The following is a 16,834-nucleotide window of genomic DNA, read 5'->3' as shown; positions in this document are numbered from 1 at the left end:
GGGACTGAGGAAGGCAGCCTGACAGGCCAGGATGACTCAGGCCCTCACTCTGAGCTTGTGTCCCAAGGGATACAGTGAGCACAGACCTCCCTAGAATGTGGCCTGGTCCACCAGAAACCCAGTCCTGGCCCCTGCCACCAGTTTGTCCTTTCTCAGCCTGTAGCTCCAGCCAGATCCCCAGAGATCAGCGACCCTGATGACCAGCAAGGCCAGCCCAGCCCTCCTTCAGATTCCTCCTCTTGCCCCATACAGCCTGGAGAAGGAGTGTGGTGTGAGGGTAGCCATGAATAGTCAGCTCTCCTGGGCCGAAGCCCCAGAAACGCTGCTCCAGGGCCCAGGCAGTTCAGGGGCACAGCCCTCAGCACAGAAGGGCCCAGGCTGTAGGTGTGGCCTGCGGCGGAGGGTGGAGGCCTGGGAAGGGCTTGAGGGACCCAGAGGATGGGTGGAGGCCTGCTGAGAGCCAGCCGGTGACCACCTGCTCCCGAGCCAGCCCTCGGGCCCTGCTCTGCAATGGGTTCAGCTGCCCTGTGTTCGCCTTCCAGGCCCCAGCCCAGGTGGGAGGATCCTGGCACACCTGCTGGCTGCAGGCTGTGCCCTTCCTCTGTCTCAGGCAGAGGAGATGCCCGCTATGCGCTGTGCTGCCAGGAGCCAGGGTGAGCTGAGCCCCCACTTGCTGCCCCCGGGGGACCCTGCCACGCATGTGTCTCTCAGCCTAACTTACCTGTACATTAACCTTCCACCTGCCCTGCACTGGGCTCACTGGGGCCCCCTTGTGGCTGCTCACGGCCTTGGCCCCACAAGTGGGGCGTGATTTCCACACCGCCTCCTGTTCCCTGTGGACTTTTTTTTCCTCTGTGCCGCGTTCTTGGGTGGCAGTCACCAATTGCTGTGCTGAGCTACTTCTGAACCCCACAATGGGCTGGGTGCAGTGGCTCACACCTGTAATCCCAGCACTTTGGGAGGCTGAGGTGGGCGGATCACCTGGGGTCAGGAGTTCAAGACAGCCTGGCCATCATAGTGAAACTCCATCTCTACTAAAAATACAAAAAATTAGCCAAGTGTGGTGGCGCGGGCACCTGTAATCCGTAATCCCAGCTACTAGCTACTCAGGAGGCTGAAGCAGGATCGCTTGAACCCGGGAGGCGGAGGTTGCAGTGAGCCAAGATTGTGCCACTGCGCTCCAGCCTGGGTGACAGAGTGAGACTCCGTATCAAAAAAAAATAAATAAATAAACCCCATGGGGGAAGATTGCCTGTTTTCATTTATAGGGTCTTCCTGTTTCACGTGAGGAGCATCGCAGGACACATCTGTTCTGACATGAAGGGCACCAGGTCGCTGGAGGCAAGAAGAGGGATCCTGAGAGGCTGCCTGGGAAAGAGAACCGAAAGACAGTGACAGCGGTGACGACAGTGACAGCAGTGATGACGACGGCTCACACCTGCTGTGTGCTGAGCACCGTTCTGGACACTTTCTACAAACCAGTGAAGAGAGTGGCTGTCAGTGTGAGAAGAGCTCTGGGGACACGGGAATGTCTCACAATGGGGCTCCTTCCTCCACCTCCCCAGAAAGCCTTTGGTAGACCCCACAGCTTCAGGTACTTTGGGGTGAGTTTGTGTGGGAGTGGAGTGTGAGGCATGCAGGCCTGAGAGCAGGGGGCAAAGCCTGTCCCTTTGGGGTCACTTCACCCTCACAGGGACGCTGGGGCAGTCTTGGGATCCCCCATCACATGGAGGGAATGACCAGGGTCCCCCAGAGCTGGAGCACGATGCCCAGGCCATGGCCGCAGTATGACCCGGGCCCTCTGGGGGTGCTGCTCCACCTGCCATGGCCCTCCCAGCCCCCCTTGCTTTCCAAGTCCCACATCCCTCAGGTCTCCTGCATCCCCAGTCCCCCTAAAGTCCCAAAGACTTCCCAAGGTCCTTTAGGTATCTGGAGATTCCCCAAAGCTCCTCAGGCCCCCAAGGCCCAAAAGATCCTCCAGAGACCCCCTTAAGGCCTTCCCAGGTCCCTCAGAGATCCCCAAGGGCCCCCAGGCCCTTTAGGTCATTCTAACATCTCCTAGGCCCTCTAAATTCTCAAGACTCCCCAAGGCTCTTTATGGCCCCCAAGACCTCCAGGCATCCCTGCATCCTCAAACCTCCAGGAGATACTGTCAGCTGCTGCCTCTTCTGGGATGTCCAGGCTGAAGTCCTTAGGGGTGAATCCACTTTTCAGCTCCTTGTTTCCTGCCACTAGCTATTGGTTCTGTGCTGACCTATGTTGTGATGTTTTGGGGTCATGTGACTGCCAGCTATAGTCACATGGTGTCAAACATGGCTGCCTACAGTACCACCATAGGCGAGATGGAAGTGAGTTCTGCAGCACCCCAGAGCTGGCCTGCAGGCAGGGAGGCCTCTCCAGAAGTGCCCACAAAGCTGCCTGCCAACCTGGGTGTCCCCAGCATGGGCCCCTTTAAGCATGCCCTGGGAGAACAGTTTGTACAACACAGAGGGCTGAGGCTGGGTCTGATCTTTTGTGTGTGTGTGTGTGTGTGAGACAGAGTCTCACTCTGTCACCTAGGCTGGAGTGCAGTGGCGCAATCTCACTTCACAGCCTCCTGGGTTCAAGCATTTCTCCTGCCTCAGCCTCCCTAGTAGCTGGAATTACAGGCATGTACTGCTACACCTGGCTAATTTTTGTATTTTTAGTAGAGGTGGGGTTTCTCCATGTTGGCCAGGCTGGTATGAACTCCTGACCTCAGGTGATCCGCCCACCTTGGCCTCCCAAAGTGCTGGGATTACAAGCATGAGCCACCGCTCCCAGCGCGGTCTCAGTCTTTTAACAGCTTTCCTCCGCTCCTGGAGACCTTTCCAGAGCCAACCCTTGCTCACCAGCCGGGGGAAGCAGCAGCCCCTACCTCACCCCACATGGCCCTCCTGGGGATTGGGGTCTCTGTTAGGAATACCAGTGCCAGGACTCGTCCTTTGTCCTCTCTTCCCCTTCCCTCATCTGGAGGCCTAGGCCAGTCATCCAGCTAGCTTCCACCCAGCTCCTCTCTCTGCACACGAAGACTGACCCCATCAAGCTGCGCTCCCTGAAACACACCCACAAACCACAAACTCAGCCTCTCCTTTGCCCATAGGATGCCCATGGGCAAAACTGTCACCAGGAGAAGGGAGGAGGGGACCAAACCGGCCCTGTCTCTGTGGAGAAAGAGCCTGCCTGGGGCTGAACCCTGGTTGTGTGGCCTCAGGTGTGAGTTCCTTCCCCTTCCTGGGCCCCAGTCCCCTCACTGCACACCTGTGGTGATGACGTGTCATGGCCCAGGGTTAAGAGGGACTCCCTGGGCTTGACTTCTAGCTCTGCTGCACGCTGGCTGTGTGACTCTGAACAAGTAACCCTAGCCTCTCTGTGCCCGAGTTTCCTTGTATGTTAATAGGGATTAAACAGAACATACCACCAAGATTGTTAAGAAGAGTAAGTTTGTTTATAAAGGTTTTTATTTTATTTTATTTATGTTTTTAGACAGTCTCAGCAGTCACCTAAGCTGGAGTACAGCGACGCAATCTCAGCTCACTGCAACCTCTGTCTTCCGGATTCAAGTGAGTCTCATGCCTCAGCCTACTGAGTAGCTGGGATTACAGGTACCTGCCACGACACCCAGGTAATTTTGTATAGTTTTGGTAGAGACGGAGTTTCACCATGTTGGACAGGCTGATCTTGAACCCTCCTGACCTTAAGTCACCCGCGTGCCTCGGCCTTCCAACGTGTTGGAATTACGGGTGTGAGCCACTGCACCCATCCAGGATTATTTGTTTTATTCTTGCTGATTTGAGTTCCTTGTAGATTCTGAATATTAGTCCTTTGTTAAATGCATAGTTTACAAACATTTTCTCTCATTCTGTAAGTTGTGTGTTTACTTTCATGATTATTTCTGCTATGTAGAAGCTTTCCAGTTTAATTAGGTCCTGATTATTTTTGTTTTTGTTGCATTTTGTTTTGGAGCCTTCATCATAAATTCTTAGCCTAGGCCAATGTCAGAAAGAGTTTTTCCTAGGGTTCCTTCTAGAATGTTTAAGTTCAGTACTTAGATTTAAGTATTTAACCCATCGTGAGTTAATTTTTGTATATGTTGAGAGATAGGGATCCAGTTTCATTCTTCTACATGTGGCTATCCAATTTTCCCACCATCATTTATTGAATAGGATGTCATTTCCCCAGTTTATGTTTTTGTATACTTTGTGGAAGATCAGTTGGCTGTAAGTATTTTGCTCTATTTCTGGATTCTCTATTGTATTCTATTGGTCTGTGTATCTCCCTTGATATCAGTACTTGATACCAGTGGACACTGCTTTGATACTGTCTTGATTACTATAGCCTTAATAGTGTAATTTGAAGTTGGATAATGTGATGCCTCCAGATTTGCTTTTTGCTTAGGATTGCTTTGGCTTTGGCTTTGGCTATTTGGGTTCTTTTTTTGATACCATATGAATTTTAAGATTTTTTTTTTAATTCTGTGAAGAATGATGATGATGTTTTTGAGATGGAGTTTTGCTCTTGTTGTCCAGGCTGGAGTGCAATGGCACGATCACAGCTCACTGCAACCTCCACCTCCTGGGTTCAAGCGGCTCTCCTGCCTCAGCCTCCCGAGTAGCTGGGATTACAGGCATGCGCCACCACGCCCAGCTAATTTTGCATTTTTAATAGAGACAGGGTTTATCCATGTTGGTCAGGCTAATTTCAAACTCCCGACCTCGGGTGATGCACCCGCCTAGGCCTCCCAAAGTGCTGGGATTACAGGCGTGAGCCACTGTGCCGTCAATGCTGGTATTTTGATTGGAATTGCAGTGACTCTGTAGATTGCTTTGGACAGTATGGTCACTTTCACAATATTGATTGTTGTAATCCATGAACATGGGATATGTATCCATGTGTGGTTGTCATCTGTGATTTCTTTCAGCATTGTTTTGTAGTTCTCTTTGTAGAGATCTCTCACCTCCTTGGTTAAGTATATTCCTAAGCATTTTACTTTTTGTGTGTAGGTACTGTAAAAGGGGTTGAGTTTGAACTCCTGACCTCAGGTGATCCATCCACCTCGGCCTCTCAAAGCGCTGGGATTACAGGCACGGGCCAACCTGGTAAAACTCCATCTCTACTAAAAATACAAAAATAAGCTGGGCATGGTGGCAGGCGCCTGTAATCCCAGCTACTCGGGAGGCTGAGGCAGGAGAATCACTTGAACCAGGAGGCGGAGGTTGTAGTGAGCCGAGATCATGCCATTGCACTCTAGCCTGGGTAACAGAGTGAGACTCCATCTCAAAGCAAAAAAAAGGGGGGTGATTGAGTTGTTTTGATTCTCAGCTTGATCACTGTTGGTGTATACCAATGCTACTGATTTGTATGCATTGATTTTGTGACTTCAGACTATTGAACTTATTTATCAAATCCAGGAGTCTTTTGGAGGAATCTTTAGTGTTTTCTAGGTATAAGATCATATTGTTGGCAAACAGAGACAGTTCTTCTTTTCCAATTTGGATGCCCTTTATTTCTTTCCTTGGCCTGATTTCTCTGGCTAGGACTTACCCTATCAGATGTTCTTGCCTTTCAGAGATGAACCAAAGGAAAATACAGCATACCTACAAGTAACCACATCCTATTTCAGCCTGGGGTTCTGGGTTCAAAGGGTTGTTAGAAGCAGGATGGAACATTTATGTCTTGGGTGGTCAGGGAAGGCTTCTTGGAGGAGAGGACATTTAAGCTGGGCATGGGAGCCTGGGCTGGTAGTGACACAGGCACAGGGCACAGAGATCTGTGCAGCCCACTGATCAGCTGATTGATCTGCAAGAGACTGAACATGGGTGGGTGTCAAGTCAGCTGGCATCAAGGAGCTGAAACTTTATTATAGAGCTGAAAGCATACTCTTAAGCCCACTAGGTTTGTGCCCTGCCCATTGTACTTGCCTGGTGACACAACCTAGGTGTGGCCATGGCACTGGCCATGCTGGGGGCCAGGGAGGGACAGGATGGGTGGTGACCTCCTGACACAGCTTCTCTCACATACTTCAGTGGATCCTGAGGTTGGAGGTCCTCACACCTACATGGCTCATGAAACAAGACCCTTGGGAAGCTGGCCTACCCTACCCTTACGCAGTGCTTCTGAGTCATCCCCTCTTTAGGCCTTCTGCTCCTGCCAAGCCCCGAGGCTCTCAGAAGCCACTGCTGAGAGCTGACCTGGGAGCCCAGAGTCTGCCTGGGCAGAGACTGTGCCCAGGAGCCAGTGAGCTGCCCTCACTCCTGGGAAGGCGGCCAGCACCTGCACCAGCCTGCCCGGGCACACCTCTTCCCTCCAGCTAACTCCGGTGCAACTATCAAGACCCACCCTGGCTATCACCTCCTATAAGGAGGCTCACTGACCCCTAGGCTGGGCCAAGTCCTCCCGTGGGGTCTCCAGCCTTTGGGATTTCCCTCTGTTTCATGGACAGAGCAAGGAGTTATATACGTAACAGAAAAAAAACAGCTCAGACTAGCCCAAACAGAAAAGGAAATGTACTAACTTCTGTAATTATGTCCAGGGTATCTTCAGGAAACTTGGATCCAGGGCTCAAACGGGGCCTTTCTTTATGTTGGTTCCATCTCATGGTGGTTGCAGACCAACATTCTCCCCTGTCAGCAACCCTGGATGAACCAGAAATTTCCTCTGCCCAATGGTTCTAACAAGTTTCAGAACCGGACCTCGCTGGCTGTGGTTGACCTGGCCAACGTCACATGTCTCTCCCTGAAGCATGAAGGACTGGGGCTAGCTCTACCTGGGCTATGTGGCCTGAGAGTTGGGGAGAAGAGGTATAGTTAGCAGTCAAAGGGGAAATGGAGTTGGCCAGGCAGTAGCATGCCTGTCCACCTCATTGTGGCTGGCTCCCCACCAGACTGCCTACTGCTTGGGCAGGGACAGAGTTTAAGCCCTGTCTGTGCCCCAGCATGCCCTGCATAAGGCAGCACAGAGAAAGAGCTCTAGCAACTGGCTTTGGTTAGCTTCGTCAGGGCCTTGCACATGCTGTTCCCTCTGCCTGGAACAGTCCTGCACTGCACCCCCACCCACTGCCCCCACTTAGTATAGTACCACCTCATCCAGGGATCTGGAATTCTAGGAATTCTGATTAGATGCACATTAGACTCACTCATTCTCTACCCCCCCAGCTTCCTTACCTTTCATATTTTCTCTTCTCATCTTTGTATGTTGTTTCCTAAGACATTTTTTCATATCTGTGCTCCAATTTGCTGATTTTCTCTTCAGCTGTTTAATTCATAGTTTCAACATTTGTATTTTTTCACTTGTAAAGGTGTATTTGGTTATTTTTCAAATCTGTCTGGTCTCTTTTTTTTTTTTTTCAGTAGACCCTTTTTCCTTTTTGAATCACCTTCCTTATTCTATAAATCTTCCTTAATCTGTAGGCAGATTTAGCTGGAATTCCTTAGATGGAATAAGGAAGACTATCAGAAAGGAAAAAATAGATGAATAGACTTCATCTATTCCTTCCTTTCTTCCAGTCATCCCTCCCTTCCCTCCCCTTCCCTTCCCTGATAGGGTCTTACTCTGTCTCCTAGGCTGGAGTGTAGTGGTGCTATCATAGCTCACTGCCAGCTAGATCTCATAAGCTCAAGTGATCTTCCTACCTCAGCCTCTCCAGTTGCTGGGACTACAGACATGCCCACCACATCCACTAAATTTTGTGTATTTTTGCAGAGATGGGGTTTCGCCATGTTGCCCAGGCTGGTCGTGGACTCCTGGGCTCAAGCAATCTGCCCACATTGTCGTCCTTCCAAAGTGCTGGGATTACAGGCGTGGAGCCACCGTGCCTGGCGCTTCATTTATTTCAAGCAGTTCTCAGTGGCCTTAAATCTATTTGTTATTTCTATTGAGTCTTACCTTATGGTGGCATGTCTCTTTGGATTTCATCTGTGTGTGTGTGTGCGTGTGCGTGTGAGTTCATATTTGGTTGTGCTTCATCTGTAGGAATCCTGAAGGCCTAAATTGCGATGCTTTCCTCCAGAAAGAATTTCTGTTTGCTTCTACCAGTTTTTCACTGACCAGGACCAATTTAATTTAATTTCTTGAGTTGGGATTTTCCTGTTTATGAAGATAGTGTAAATTTAACTTCAGCACTGCAGGAGAGCAAATGGTTGCAGACTATCCAGGGACATTATTATTATTATTAAATGTTTCCACCTGGAGCTCTGAAGTGGACACCCAGATTTCCCAGAGGGATCCCTGTGCTGGTAGGCAGATTTGTTGGAACCACCCTCTCCTTGGTGGGGATGGGTAGCCTCCTTTGAGGGTCTCACACGGGTGTGGGTATCTTAGGTTCACTTCCGCCACCCACCACTCTGCATTTTGCATTATCTAAGGTAAATGCTCGTTGTTCATTTTTGGTTCCAGATAATTTGCTTTATTTATTGTTTCTTTTTTGGAAGGAGGGCTTTCTTGTGATGTTGGCAGTGCAATAATGTTATGTCTGTAGACATTTACTTGCAATCAGGTAGCGGATGGCATTTTAGGGTATCTGGTCACTATGTTACCAGAAGTCAAAGTTGACCTGTCAGCTCATTCTGGGAGTTACATCCTTGGCTGTCAACATGGTTCTCACCTTGCTTGCTCCAGAGTAGTAATTTGGAGAGAATTCAGGGTGTACATTTTCTGGCGAAGCCATGGAATGGGGCCTGGACCCTGCTGCTTACTCCTCAGTTCTCATGCCTGTTTTCAAGCTTTGGGGTCCTGCAGTAGCTCTGCTTCCTGGTGACCTCATAGGTTCTTCTGAGGGCAGCCAGTGAGATGCTGTGACTCAGTGCAGCCAGAATGCATAGCAGAAAGAGTGAGGGGGTTCCTGTGTGTGTGCTGCAGTGCACTGGGGTGTGTTGGGAGTGTTGGTGGTGGGAAGAGCCCTAGAATTGTTCAAGCCGGTCATCTGGATTGGATATAATCTAGAAAACTGCCAGATTTCCTCTCTCTCTTACGCACCACAGATACAACCTAATGGGCTACTTTGCAGATGACCAAAATTAACTGAAACATCTGAGTGCAACAGAAAGCAATCCCACACACCCTCAGAGACAGGCCTAAGTTCTGCTTGTCCTCAGGGCTCTCCAGCCCCTCACAGCCTCCTCCTCTCCTCTCAGGCACTTTCAGACCCATACTGTCCACATTCACTCATCCCCAGCCCAGCCTTGCTACCTGTGTCCCTGTTTGGGGGTGGGGCTGTCTCCCTAGGAGATGCTGCTCCCCTGAAGGCAGCCCTGGCCTCGGCCTCATTCAACCACGAATATTTATTGATCTTCGCTCTGCACCTGGCCCTCTGCTCAGTGCCACACAGTGGAAGGAGCTGCTCTTGGCTCTTTGGGGTCATAATTAGGGAAAGGGTCATCATTAGGGAGACAGTAATACAGGACAGTGACAGCTGTAGCACATGATGCTGTGGTTGTGGGAACATAATAAGAGCACCCTAGCCTGCCCAGAGGACAGGGAAGGTGTCAGAGGAGGCAGCATTTGAGCTGTGGCTAGAGCACCAAATCATACTTTACCAAATGTACAAACTGGAGAAGGGGCCGGTGAGGGATGAGAGATGAGGCTGTGACTGGTGGGCAGGGCAGACCTGGAAAGGTCCAGAGATGAGGAGTTGCCCAGGACCCTTCAGAAGGGGAGGGACCTTCTCAGATGTGTTTTGGAAGATATATTACTGGGTTATCTGAGACTGAACCCCACATTTCTGAAACCTTTATGGCTTCGTAAGAGGGAACTAAAGTGTCATTCTGAAGCTGCTCTTCGTGATACCCAGGGTGAAGAGGTAGACCTTCCTGGCCTAGATTAATGAGAATCACCCCCATTTGCAAATTGCAGTAGAGTTCATGCAAATGACTCACACAAGAACACTTCGCTGGTAAGTGGAGTGCGCCAGCTACACACTGCTGCATAACAAACCACCCCACAACCTCATGCCTTGGAACAACACTTTGTTGTTATTTCTCAGAGTTCTGTGGGTTGGCTGGGCTCAGCTGGACAGTTCTTCTGCTTGTGGTCTCTCATGCAATTGCCATCAGATGGTGGCAGAATGTCCAAGATGACTTATCACTCACCTCTCTGCACCCTCAATGCCCTCTGGATGGTCAGACTTCTTAGGTGGCAGCAGTATTCTGAGAATGCAAGGGCCAAAGCTGCTGGGTCTTGTTAAGGCTTAGGCCTGTAACTAGCACAGTGGCACTTCACTGCATTCTGTTGGTTAATGTGAGGGTTAGGGCCAGTCCAGATTCCATGTGGGAGGGGACTAAACAAGGGTGGAAACACCAAGAGGCGTGGTTCCCTGTGGCCATCTTTGGAAACTGGCTGCTATACAGTGAACCTTGCCTTCAGACTCTGTTTATGCATCTTAACCACTATGACTCTTCTCTGGAGAGGTCATAGCCACAGTTGGGGGTCTCTGTTTGAGTCTCAGTGAGATCCCGCTTCTTTGATAACTGCTTCTGCAGTCATATTTTTAGTATGTGACACTCAGAGATAGTCTTTGGGATGTCCGTATCAGTTATCTATTGCTGTGTAACAAAACTCCCCCAAATGTAATAACTGAAAACACAACCATTTATTATTTTTCATGAGCCTCCAGGCCCACTAAGTGGTTCTGCTGATCTGAGATGAGGTCATTTGTGAGTCTGAGGTCACTAAGGGTTGGCAACATGGCTCAACTGTATTAGCTGGGCTCACTTACATTTCTGAGACCTCAGCAGGGACAGCTGCTCTTGGTTCCATGTGGTCTCTTTTCCTCTAGTGCAGGTCTCCAGAAGGGCAGAAGTGCACATAAGGCCTAGCCTCAGAACTGGTATCACTTCTGCCTCACTGTATCGGCCAAAACAAATCATAAGGAAGGCCATCTACCAGACTGCAGGATGGGGAAATAGCTCCCACCTTCCAATGAGCTGAAATGTCACCTTGCAAAAGGCATGAAGGCAGGAAGGAGTGGAGCCATTTGTCATCAGCTGCCACTGTGCCTGTGTGCACTTGAGAGGGGCCCTTCTCAGCAGCAACCGGCCCACATCAGGGAAGGTAAGCCAGGCCGGGCTGGGTTTCAGGCCCTGTGCACCACTTGGTGGACACAGTTGTGTGTACTCTCATGACCCTGTCCGACCCTGAAGACTTGACCATGTGGATACTTCACCCACACTGGGCCAGCTTGGAAACTGGAAATTAGAAACAAGATTCTCGTTCACGAGGAGCTGTTCATTTGAACTGAGGAGAGAGTTGAGCCCAGGAGCTCTGGCCGATGACAGGGTGCCTGGAAAAGCAGAGAAAGCAGCTCACAGAAGAAAAAAGGCAGGGGCTTACGGAGACCATGTTGAGGGAGAGAGGGAAAAGGCTCCCCATGGCCCCACGGGAAGACTGCCCTGGGTCCAGGGGTCTTCCAGCTGCTGGGCCCACCTTCGCATGTCCCGGTAGTGTAACATATCTTCAGCTCTGCCCATCTGGTGCCATTATTGTTTTAAAATCGAGATGCTTCCTGGGCCATCAGCTCAACAGAGAGCCACAAAGCTTTTGGGTCCATGTCAGAATTCTGCTTCCCAGAGGGAGATGGCCTCACAGACTGCTCCAGCACCAGCCTGTGCAACGTGGTCCATGTGGTCAGAGAGCTGGAGGCCAGGGGCTTGTTATTTCTGGGACCCAGAAGTAGATGGGAGACTGTTGGGGCCTGCAGGGGCATGGGAACAGAGGGAGCGGAGTGAGGGTCCAGGTTCTAGGGCAAGTTGAGGCCAGGCTGGGTCCACAGGAGACCTGTCGCCAGCCCCCCACTTGCCAATGCCAGTGGGAGCCAGGACAGCCAGACACAGGTCCTCTAGGGTACAGCAGGCTGGAGGGTGAGGAGGCAGAGACTCAAGCTGGAGGCCCTGAGAACCCCTGTCACTAGGCGGCCACATAAGCCACATCGTCCCCTCAAGCACCCAGAAACTGGAGAGATGGCAGTGGAGGAGGGGAGGGATCTGGGGTCTGATGTCACTGGCCTGGCCTCGTTTTGTGCCCACTGCCCAGCGGGAGGGGCTCAGGAGACACTCAGAGGATTACAGGCAAAGGAGAGAAGCTGCACTTTCTCTGGACATGTGAGGGAGATGGAGTTTTTTGGACCCTTGGAAATGTGGGGTCCATCCCCCTCTTACTTCCCAGAAGAGCCCCAGTTACCATTTCCACACCCTGTGCAAAAGTAGAGGGAGATTCAGGTTTACACTAAAGCCAAAGCTCTGCCCTGTTGGGCCATGGCCAAGGCATTCACCATTCTCCCCCGTAGCAGCCCAGCTCCTGAGGGGGATGTCTGATTCTCTGGGGAGATCCCACATTCCCTGCAGTCCACCTCCCAGAAGCTTCTGGAATCCCTCCCTCCTGCCCCAGATCCGCCTTCCCCTCCGCAAGCCTCACCTCCAGTCCTCTCCTTGAAGATGCCATCCCTGCCTCCAGGATCCCACCCAGGCAGACCCAGTGAGAAAGACTGCCTGGCTCTGGGCCCATCCCATGGGCCAGAACCTGCCACACAGACTGGCCCTGCTCTGCAGTGAAGGCAGGTAGGACAGGGTAGGCCTCCCCACCCCTCTCCTCTGGACTTCACCTCACTGGCCAGAGAAGAGCCCCTCGCAGGAGGGAACAGGGTGAGAGATGAGGAGAAAGACCGGCCTGATGGAGTAGGTGTTGGCACCCACCTCACTGCTCTAATTCCCACTGTTTTCCCCACACTGATCACAGAATACACAGTCATATTCGAAAGGGATGTGGGAGTGGGAACCTCTCTGAGCCCCTTCTCCATATGGGTTGGGGGACTTCACCCAGTAGTATTGCCACAGTACAGGAGCTAGATGTCCATGTTTACAGAGGCGGAAACAGAGATTCAGCTCTTTCCTGAGTGCATGCTAGCCAGCAGCCAGCCTGGAACTCGGTTCCAGGTCACTTCTGCCAAGCCCAGCTCTCAGACCTTCAGAATTGCGGGTGGGTGAGCAGGGTCATAGTCAAAGGAGTGACTCTCAAATGCTGGAATTGCTGACTGTGAGAAAGACGAGAACTCTCTTGTCTCTCAGACTGGCAGCCTGGGGATGGTAGCCCCATCCTCCATCAAAGAAGCTCCTGGCTGGTACTTTGGAGTGACCCACCTCTCAACTGTCCAGAGTTGTGGTGTGTGGGTTCTGGTGTCCTGTGTGTTGTACTGGGCAGACATCCTTTCAGTGTGGAAAGTTGCCTCTTTGTCCTCTGGCAACATCTCAGCATAGGCATCTGGTTCTGTGCTCAGCTGGTCTCCTCCCCAACCCCTGCTCTTCCCCAGCCACTGATGCTCTCAAATGCACAGCGGACCTGGTCTCTCCACAGCTGAAAATCCCCAGTGCCTGCAGTCCGAAGGCCAGACCCCTTAACCCACCCCTGCCTACCTCTGGCCTCATCTCCCACCCCCCTGTCCACCCGTGCGATTTCACCCCTAAGTAATACTAAATTGCTTATAATCCCAAACCCTCCCCTACCACACGGACACTTTGTTTGATTCCTTGATGTCTTTGTATACATTTTTCCCCTTGGCTGGAATTCCACATTCTCATCTGCCTGGTGAACCTTCAAAATTCCCAGTTACCCCGGACAGCTTTATCAGACACCCCCACTTCACTCGTCTCTGGAGTGACCTGTCCCTTGGTTTTGCTCCACAGTGTTTGACCGAGTATGTGTGCATGTCTGTCTCCCCAGCACAGCAGACGGGACTCAGCAAGGGCGGGTCACACGCTGAAAACTTAGGCCCTGAGTCCAACACGGGACTGGGCACAGGGCAGGCCCACAACAGTGGTGCATGGCCCAGATGAAATGAAACAGCCTTCCCCCAGTCTTGGCCCCAGGAAGCATCTCTGAAGTGTGGTGAGGATTTGGGGCTCACAGTGGGTATCCCTCAAAGGCCAGTCTTGGGAATACTGTTGGCTTCCACTTGAACAAAGTCCCCCTTTCCCTCCCAGAACACCCTGGCCAGGGGTGATGCTCACTGATCTCTCACCCTCCTGCTGACCACACAGCCCCATCCTGGCCTCTGGCGGACCATGAGCACTGGCTTTTCAACAGAACTTGACTTGACCCCAGCATGGCAGACATCATGACGTTAGCACATGTAGAGAGAGCCATCTCAGACCTCTGACCTCCACAACCAGCAGATAATCAGCGTCTGTTGTTTAAGACTAAGTTTGTGTGACTGGGCATAGTGTCTCATGCCTGTAATCCTAGCACTTTGGGAGGCCAAGGCGGGTGGATCACATGAGGTCAGGAGTTCAAGACCAGCCTGGCCAACATGGTGAAACCCCATCTCTACTAAAAATACAAAAATTAGCGAGGCATAGTGGCTGACGCCTGTAATCCCAGCTACTCAGGAGGCTGAGGCAGGACAATCACTTGAACCAGGGAGGCAGAGGTTGCAGTGAGCTGAGATTGCCTAACTGCACTACAGCCTGGATAAAAGAGTGAGACTGTCAAAAAAAAAAAAAGACTGCGTTTGTGGGATTTTATGACATCAACCACAGGAGATGATTGTACCCCATTTTAAAGAGAAGACTGAGGCCCAGTAAGGAAAACAGATATGCCCAAGCTCCCCACCAGGCCTCCTGACTCATTGCCCAGTGCTCCCTGCCTGTATTCCTCACGTGACAGGGCCAGAAGCCCCAGTTCACACGTCCACTGCTAATTCCGCAGAGGCAAATGTTAGGAAAAAGCAAGCCGAGTCCATTTCTCTGGGTGTGCAAGTGAGTGAACTCTGGACAGAAAAGCCTTTGTGCCCTGAATCATGCAAAGCAACCAATTAACCAATTTTAGCAGAAGTCAGAACTTGCTGGAACTGAACGCTGTGCCAATAGCTCCTCCTTGTGCCTTGCATCCCCCTGAAGCAGGTGGTGGTGTGCCACAATGTCAGCCTGGATTTGGAGTTTCATAGGTTCGTGAGAACCCGGAACACGTACCACCTGCATCCCTGAGGCCAGCTAGGTGACTCCGGCCTATTGATAGTATTCTCATCTATCTTCTTTTCTTTTGATCAGGGCAGGACTTGATCTCAGAGGAGGAGCTGCAAATCTTGGCAGGCTCAATAAATTCCAGCAGGGCATGTATCATGTTCTCCTGCCTCCTGAGGGCCCTCCTCTGCCAGAGGGGGTGGTGGAGCCTGGGGCTGGCCTGCTGCCCAGCTTAGAGCCAGAGCTGGGCCTGATGGAGTCCTCCCTGCTCATTCCAGATGAGCGGAAGCCATCTTTCCCACGGGGATCTCAACACTGCAAGGCAGAGTGCCCCATGAAGAGAGGATTTCCTTCACTTGCTTTTTTGCCCTGGCAAGATTGGAAACCAGGTGTCTGTGAGCACTGGTGGCTTCTCAGGCCTGGCACCTCTTTTTGGAAAGCCTCATGGGTCTCAGACAGCTGTGCCCTTCCCTCTCCCCTCCAGCTGCCAGATGGCCAGAGTTCCCCCGTGCCCTGGAATGTGGGACTCTCTCTCTCTTTGAGAGGTCCACTCGGGGACCTGTCTTCAGGCCCTAGGGTCAGCACATTGGTGGCCAGTTTCTTTAGGCTCAGGGTCAGGCTTCCACTGGTGGGTGGAGGCAGCCCTTTGTCCCATGTCCTGCCCCCTGCATTCCTGAGTTGTGGGCTCCCTCCACCATCCTCTTGGCAGGTGTCCCTCCCTGCCCCCTCCTGGTGACCAGAGCTAAGCCAAGAGGCCTGTGCTGTCTTCCCAATGCATCCACGTGGAGCAGCTGGACACTGGTGTTAGAGTATTGTAGAGTTGGCTAGGGGGAGTGGACATTTCATTGTAATGATGGCAAAAATAACCGTAATCTTTCAGCCACTGCTGAAACTGCTGGAGTCGGGCCCTTCCCAGGTATGATTTGCCCTCCCTGATGGTGTCTTTCTCTCCCAGATGTGCAGATACGGAAGCTGAGGCCCTGGGGGGCCAGGGGAACCTCATGAGGGAGGAGACGGGGGCACAGGACTGACTCCTGAGCTCTGCAACCTTAGCGTTGCTATCTGGGAGGCAGAGGCAGGCAGATCACTTGAGGTCAGGAGTTCGAGACCAGCCTGGCCAACATGATGAAACACCATCTCTACTAAAAATACAAAAAAATGAGCTGAGTGTGATCTCAGCTTCTCGGGAGGCTCAGGGAGGAGGATCACTTGAATCCAGGAGGTGGAGGTTGCAGTGAGCCAAGATCACATCACTGAACTCCAGCCTGGGCAACAGAGCGAGATTCCATCTCAAAAACAACAACAAACTGATGATAATAATTAGGATGCTGGCACCGTTTATACCTTTTCTGGGTCTCTCCCATTCCTGTAGAATTGTTCTTACCCACAATCACCTGCCCATCTCTCTTGCACCCCAGAAGTTTTGCAAGTTGAGGAAGAGAGATGAATAATCCGATATATACCATCTGTATATGAGAATAACCTCTCTATGGGGGTGGGGGTGTCCATGTCCGCAAAATTTTCAGAAATGTGTGCACCGCATCCAAAATCATGATGCATAACATTCCCATAACCTTAAATCCCTGTGACTCGTTTGCTGGAAGTTCCCTCACCCAGCCCCAGGCAACCCCTGATCTGCCCTCTGTCATTATAGGCTAGTTTTGCCTCTTCTAGAATCTCATATAGAGGGAGTCATGCAGTACGTATTCTTGTAGATGATGTTTTTGAGATTCCTTGGTGTTGCTGTGTTTTGTATTGCTGAGTAGTATTCCCTTGTACAAATGTACCGTAATTTGCCCATCTACTCTTCTGTGGCTGGACTTTAGAGCTGTTTCCAGTTTGATGCTCATATGAATTGTGGAGGCAGTTTT

The 16,834-nt window shown here is 51.4% G+C and overlaps 1 pseudogene and 2 gene segments (V, D, J or C); all 3 read left to right on the top strand.

The window, feature by feature from the left end:
• Positions 1 to 1,993, top strand: part of LOC105521987 — a 16,762-nt pseudogene extending 14,769 nt beyond the window's left edge.
• The window catches only part of LOC105521985, a 268,074-nt gene that overhangs the window by 106,450 nt on the left and 144,790 nt on the right, over positions 1 to 16,834 (top strand).
• The window catches only part of LOC105521983, a 659,966-nt gene that overhangs the window by 525,761 nt on the left and 117,371 nt on the right, over positions 1 to 16,834 (top strand).

The sequence above is a fragment of the Colobus angolensis genome, unplaced genomic scaffold (genome assembly GCF_000951035.1).
Source record: "Colobus angolensis palliatus isolate OR3802 unplaced genomic scaffold, Cang.pa_1.0 Scaffold415, whole genome shotgun sequence".
Lineage (NCBI taxonomy): Eukaryota > Metazoa > Chordata > Mammalia > Primates > Cercopithecidae > Colobus > Colobus angolensis.
Note: the sequence above shows the minus strand (reverse complement) of the source record. Positions and strands in the feature narration are given on the sequence as shown.